Below are 7,242 nucleotides of genomic sequence, written 5' to 3'. Positions count from 1 at the left end.
ATACACAATGCGGCTCAAGCATGCAAACATTCAATGCAATGAAACAAGCGTATGAACACGATACAAGGGACAAGCATGAAAACATGCAACTAACATATTAGCATACACAATGCTATGAACTACATGGCATAGACAATGCTCATGACAACTAGTATACACAATGCACATGGTAACTAGCATACGCTAGGCAATGGACATGGCATGCACAAATGCAATAATCAATCATGTAATAACACGACATTCTCAATGCTATGAACCACATGGCATACTCAATGCATGATGGACTTAAATCAAAATGGATAGGCCTTAGCTATGTCCAAGTCAGTGGCCGTACATGCTAAGATAAAAACTCAAAATGCTATACAAACATGTATGCATATCTGCCCAAGCTTAAGGCTCGAAACATAACTCTCCAAAAGCATTGAAAGGATGAAACATGGGGTACAATGGCATATGTTCCAGCACTGAAATGGCATGCAAAATGACTTAGAATCATGCCAACCCATGTAATGCATGTTGAAAGGCTCAAGCGTCAAAGCTAGTGACGTGTATTACATTAGAGGCATGTAAGATAATGCTCAAATGGCCCACTAACCCCAAACAGACCCTATGCAAGCCAAAACAGTAGCGGAAATGAGTTGGGATGATGGCTTGAAACGCACGAAAATGAGGCTCATGCAATGGCTCACAAACAGGGCACAAAAGCACAACCCTCAAGAGCACTTAAAGAGCGAAAAATATGAAAGTGTAACAGCCCTACATGATCTAATATATCATTCTCAATGATGCCAAAACATGCAAATACCTCAAGTTAAGCATGCAAGAGACCTCAAAACTCAAAGCTAGTCAAGGCTATTACACTACAAGCAAGCATGGCAAGCCTCATTCAACCAAGAAGCCTCAAAACAGAGCTAAGATAGCCCAAAATAACAACAAAATCATGTTAGGGCATAGCCAAAATATGCTAGGATAATGAGCCAAAATATAATGCATACAAAGCTAGTAAACAAGATTTACACTACAAGCATATGGAGCATGCAAGAGGCTACCAAACCAGCCAAAAATAGAGTCATGACATGTCAAATGATGGCAAAAAATCTACTGAAATGGAGCCAATATATGCTAGAAAGACATGCCACTTTGATGAGCCACAAATGGGAATACACTACACATACAAGAAGCAAACACAAGGTGGCCAAACCAGCCATAGATAGAGCTAAGGCAGGCCCTAAAATTCATGAAAAAGTGCCTGAACCAAGCCTTGAAAGTATGAAGAAGCATGCTCCTTTGATAGGCCAAAAATGCAAGCAAACAAAACAAGAAGAGAGGGGATCACCCCCCTCTGATTTGAGAGCTCAAAACCACATGCCTACTACTGAAAATCTACTGGATTTAAGTGGCTAGAAGGCCAAGCAAGGACCAGCTCAAAGGCCTTAAACCATGGCACAAAACAAGGCCAAACAAGGCATGCAAGAGGGTAGAAGACACTCAACACCTAAGAGGCATTAAACAAACATAAAAAAAAAAATTAAATACAAAACTTTTTCCAGTTGAAAGCAAGGCCAAAATAAGCATGCAAATGAGACCAAGAGAGCAACCAAAATAAAGCTTAAAAGGGAGAAAAGAGGTTACCCTTGAAGCACTGCAAAACCAGTAGATTTCTCAGCCATGAATTAGCTTTTTTAACCTCCAAAAATGTCCTCCAAGAACCTCAGTTCAATGATGGGGGTGTATGGCTAAGGGTTGTGGTGCAAAAGTGAAGAACAACACACTCTTTAGGCACCAAATATAGAGATATAGAGAGAGATATACTTATGCCTTAGGAAAATTTCAGAACCTCTGCCATGGAAAGGGAGAGCCTCTCTTATAGAAAAACAAAGGTTCAAGCTTCTTGGAGAAGCTAAAACTTGGATGTCATCCCTCCATACACGTGTATGGAGGATACAGTCTGTGCCCTCCAGTTGGCATAGCTGGTATCCACACAGTCTGCCAAAACAGGGGAATAGCTGTCGGCCACTTAAAGTGGTCGGCCTGCTACTTGCAGTGGTCGGCCGACCACTTCAAGTGGTCTTCCAGAAAAAACGTGGTCAGCAGGGGGAATTGGTGGTCTCCACACTGAAAGTAAGCCAATGGTGGGGTGGGAGACCAGAAAATGTGGCCCAAAGAGGTCTCAAAGGGAAAAAATTGGTCTCCACCCTCGTACCACCTTCCAAGCAAGGAAAATAAGGTTTGCACCAAAAACAAACCAACACGGACGTAAAACGAGAGTTCGGGAGGCAAAGCGCGCAGCTGGGAGGCTCGAAACCCAGCTGTTGAGCACCAAAAGTGGCATACGACCACAAAAGTGGTCTCCCAGACCACAGTGTCCTTCTAGATAGAGGAAACAAGGTGTGGTTCAAAAACCACGCCAAACGGAGAACGTTAAGCGGTCCCGAGACAAAGCGCACGGCCGAAGCTCCGAAAATCGAAAACTAATCTCCAAATGGGAAAAAGTGGTCTACGACCGCGAAAAGTGGTCTACGACCACAAAGAGATAGTCTGCAAGACCTCTCACTCCCCTCCCCGGAAGAGAAAACAAGGTTCGGTCCACAAACCGAGCCAAAGCACAAAGAGTTCGGAGACTCGAAAGCAAGGCTCTCAGCCAAAACTCCGAAGTTCGAAACGAGAACAATATGCACTATCACCGAGTGCTCAACTAATGACGTCTGAGTCTTAAGGTCGGTAAAAAATGGGGTGTCTACAGGTACCCGTGCGCGTTAAACAGTTCGAACCCTCGATTTCTTTGATCTAGTCTCACGAGTGGAATGTGAAACATAGATGAGAGTCCAGATTTGACAACTTTTATTGAAAATCCATTTTATTGCAATTTTTTCAAAAATGGACTGTGTCATCAGATCTCAGGGTCGCCACCTAATATTTAATTTCGAAAAATTAGGTAACCCGTGACTCGTGCCAAGGCCACTGCTTATCGTAACCAAGGATGCTTGGCTCCGAACCTTAGGTATGAAGGAGGAAGGTCATTCATTGAGTATCCCCGCTCACCTAATCAAAAGATCAGCCTTTACTAAACCATGATATGAATTTTATTTTATTTATATGTTCATGTTTGGATTATTTAATAAATCTTAAAATTTACTATCTGAAGCATACAAGTATAGACTATGCCATTCATTTTGGAATAATTATATATCATGTATTTTGAAAGGGTTTTGAAGATGTACAATCCAAATAAATTGAGTTTACATACATGAAAATCAACATCATTTCAAATTAAGCGACACAACCTCCATCCACTGGCATTTATGCAGTTATATCAAGTAAGCAAGTAGCCACATGGTAGGATGCTTAAACATAATAAGAAAAAACACACACACACAAGCGGAATGCTAAAGCATAAAAATTCACATATTTACTAACGTCCTGCAAACAACTACAAAACAAAGTTAGTAAAATATGCAAGATCTTATATACAAAATCCTAATGCAATTTACAAATGAGATGCAACCAAAGATTCGGCTTCTAAAATATGGCATATGAAATAATTTGATAGCATGTGGTATGCGGTCTAAGCATGTATTCAAAAAAGTATTTAAACGACAATGTGAATTAGAATGATGCGCCGAGCTTTGGTGCATGCAATATAAGTGGATGCAAACGTGAAGTACGCTGAACAAAATAAGATTCTCTAATATAACCATCGTAAGCAGTTAAATAAAAGGAAAAAATATGTGAGGTTGGAAGACATATACATTATTACAAGTTTACTTGCCCTCACCCAGGAGGGCCCGAATGAACTACCTAGCTAATTAATTAAAGCTAAACTATTACCAAAACAAATTAACTAACCATGCTAGCTAGATATTACAACATCACAACTAATTAACTATTCTAACTAATTATTGGAACTTACTAATTAATTACACTAATTAATTACTTATAAAATTCTAATTAACTAACTAATTAATTACTTCTTAACATACATCCTTAATATGTTCTTGAGTCCCCAATAACAGCCAACATCTCCAGGCAACCCACACTATATCAATGTCTTCTTCTTTAACTGAATATCTCTTGAACGTGTCCAAAGCTCACTAGCAACTTACTAAGCGACTCAGGCGAGCTCACCTGGTACTTCATTTTCCCAGAAGACAAGAACACCTCAGCAAGTTCAAGCTTATCGGATGTAAGACTTGTGCTATCCATAGCCTTACTAAGCTCCTTCAGCGCAAGTTATACCGCCACTTCTCCGGAAATATCATCCTTGTAATCTTGCTTAAGCATTGACTGCGCGGTCTGATTGTTCGCACCAACCGCCGTAGCTTTCAACCACCATAGTTTCCACTAGGGTCGCTCATGTAAAGTTAGAACCCAAAGTTTTTATCCCAACCTGCAAACAAAATTGACACACCAAATGGTCGAAGGCCACCAAATTGTCTGTAACCTTGTTTGGTGTCACATCGAAACTGAACTAGCTGTTCGACTGGCATTGGCTCCTGGTAAGCATACGTGTAGCGTTACGCTTGGACTCGAACTGTGTTGATAAGAATGTTGGCATCATACATGATTCCAGCCACTGCACATGCAACATGGTCATCGATCTTGTGCATTTTCTCAGTGGATGTTGAGGTTTGTAGGAGTTTGGAAGTGACTTTCTTTTCCCCAACTAGGACAACCCCGTCTTTTGATAGTATCCCAATTGCAGTCCCGACGCTTCCAATCGCTTCCATCGCTTATTCGACCTGCTAAAGACAACCTTCTGGAGAGAAGATTGTTGTACGACTCTCGTACCTTTGAGACATCTGGAAAGCGTAGCTGGAGATCAAACCAGGGCACGGCCACACACCACGAGAGAGAGAGAGATATGATGTCCCACCATAACCAGCTAATGAGCTCTAGCAATCAGTTTTATGTTGTTGGCATGGTTGAATTGCTCAGATATGTCTTGGCCAAAAGTGTATCCAGCGCCACGTGGAGAGATTTTCCAACCACAGCGATCATCAGGGTCAGACCGTAACATATCACACATAGGACCTTCATGTGGAACTTCTTGCACACGATCAAAATTCCGTATATTATCAAGGGTCTCAATAGATGGGGACAATCCACCATGCAGACAAAATATTTATGATTCAACCAGGGCAATAAGTGGGAAAAGCAGGAGAGTAAATACAGCACATTAGAAGTGGCCAATCCCTCAATGATTTTGAACTAAACCAGAAACCAGACCTAATCAACCAGCCATACTTCATCAGATTTTCAATGATAAGCCGGCTGTTTATAGCAACAAGAACTACTATACAGAGGTTGAAGAGACCAGCATGACTATGTTTGAATATAGCGCCAGAGCTGAGAGGACTTTCCCTGATTCTCTGGTGAGCCGGAGCAGACGGCCGGTACGAGAATTTCGCCAAATTGCCCTTCTCCCTATCCTCTCCATTCGCGACCTTATCGTCGTCGTCACCATCCCCGATCTGACTCTGATCATTTTCCAAACCAAAAACCAAACTATCAGTTTCCAACGAGCTCGTCTTCGAGAGCGAATAAAAAATGACCTCTTCTCCTCCTCCTCCGACAACGGCGCTTGGTTTCCGCCGAACGCAAGTGCCGGGATCTACAGTCGACGTCGTGGTTATCGTGGTGCCGACGCTCTCCGGCGAGTCTAGGATCATCATTGGTGGAGTCTAGAGAGAGAGAGAGAGATGAGTTGGAACAATATTTTCTGGGTTCTGTGATGGTCTGTGTAAACTGGATTGTTTTGTTTGTGAGTTGGTGGTGAGGTTGTCTTCTACACTTCTTTCTCTCTCTCTCTGGTTTTCTCTCTGTCTTCTCTCTCTCACTTTCTCTCTCTCCCTCCTAATCCGCAGCAATAGTTTCTGAAGACCACCACCTTTGGTGATCGGAATAAGGGATGGTCAAGAGAAGAGAGAGCTGTTGGCGCCTCTTGTCTCTCCTCTCCTTTTCTAAAAAAACATTTCACCACCCAAAAACATAATTATCCCGGCCAATTTCCCTCCTTGTGCCATTTTGAACATTTTAGTCCCATTTTAGAGTGTATTTTTATCTTTATTCCCAAAGTAGGGTAAAACGGTTTTTCAAATGTCGTTTTTCAGAAACCGGCATTCACAAAACCGTATTCATCGATTAAAATAATAATAAAATTTGAAAATGGAAACCGGCTTTTCTAAAGCCGTTTTTGATTAAGATTTTAATTATTTTGAATTAATTAAAAACGGTATTCATAAAACCATTTTCCAATTAATTTTTTTTTAATTTATATTTTCAACATAAATATTTTTTGATCAAAATTTTTTTTTAATAAAAACCGGTTTTAGAAAAACCGTTTTGGCATTAATTTTTTTTAAATAAATATTTTATGACCAAATTTTTTTTTTCATAAAAAACGGTTTTAGAAAAGTCGTTTTTGAGAATTTTTTTTTTTTTAAAAAACGGTTTTACAAAAGTCGTTTTTTGACCAAAAATATTTTTAATACAAAACCGGTTTTAGAAAAACCATTTCATTCCTTCTTCTCCCTTACGAAAGCCGTGTTTGATCCAAACCATTTTCTTCTCCCTCTCTCAGCCGAACGACGACGAAGAGGCCGTGTTTGATCCAACCCATCTTCTTCTCTCTCTCTCAGCCGAACAAGACCGACGACGAAGAGGCCGTGTTTGATCCAACCCATCTTCTTCTCCCTCTCTCAGCCGAAGAAGACCGGCGACGAAGAGGAAGCACACCACCGGCGGAACACCTTCATCAAACACCCACTTCAGGTTTGTATCGCATAAATGAGGGATTTCATTTTAGATTTGGGATTTTAAATTTTGAAATTAGGGTTTCAGATTTGGGATTTTAAATTTTGAAATTAGGGTTTCAGATTTGGGATTTTAAATTTTGAAATTAGGGTTTCAGATTTGGGATTTTAAAATTTGAAATTAGGGTTTCAGATATGGGATTTTAAATTTCGAAATTAGGGTTTCAAATTTGGGATTTTAAATTTCGAAATTAGGGTTTCAGATTTGGGATTTTAAATTTCGAAATTAAGGATTCAGATTTGGGATTTTAAATTTCGAAATTAGGGATTCAGATTTGGGATTTTAAATTTCGAAATTAGGGTTGTAAACTTTTCATTCAACAACGCCAGAATTTTTTGTGTAAATCCTGAGTTGGTTGCAAACCCCTTTTCTCGTCAGTTCCATGATATAAAAATGATATTTGTGAATAATTTTTCAAATTAATTTGAT

The 7,242-nt window shown here is 40.1% G+C and overlaps 2 pseudogenes; both read right to left on the bottom strand.

The window, feature by feature from the left end:
• Positions 1–4,056: 4,056 nt before the first annotated feature.
• LOC145821894 (proteasome subunit alpha type-4-like) lies at positions 4,057–4,727 on the bottom strand (annotated as a pseudogene).
• A 402-nt stretch (positions 4,728–5,129) lies between these two features.
• On the bottom strand, positions 5,130–5,672 carry LOC145821893 (diacylglycerol O-acyltransferase 1B pseudogene; annotated as a pseudogene).
• Between the last annotated feature and the right edge of the window lie 1,570 nt (positions 5,673–7,242).

This window comes from Camellia sinensis, chromosome 3 (genome assembly GCF_055761805.1).
Source record: "Camellia sinensis isolate YWXY chromosome 3, ASM5576180v1, whole genome shotgun sequence".
Classification (NCBI taxonomy): domain Eukaryota; kingdom Viridiplantae; phylum Streptophyta; class Magnoliopsida; order Ericales; family Theaceae; genus Camellia; species Camellia sinensis.
This window is presented reverse-complemented; position numbering and strand designations above follow the sequence as displayed.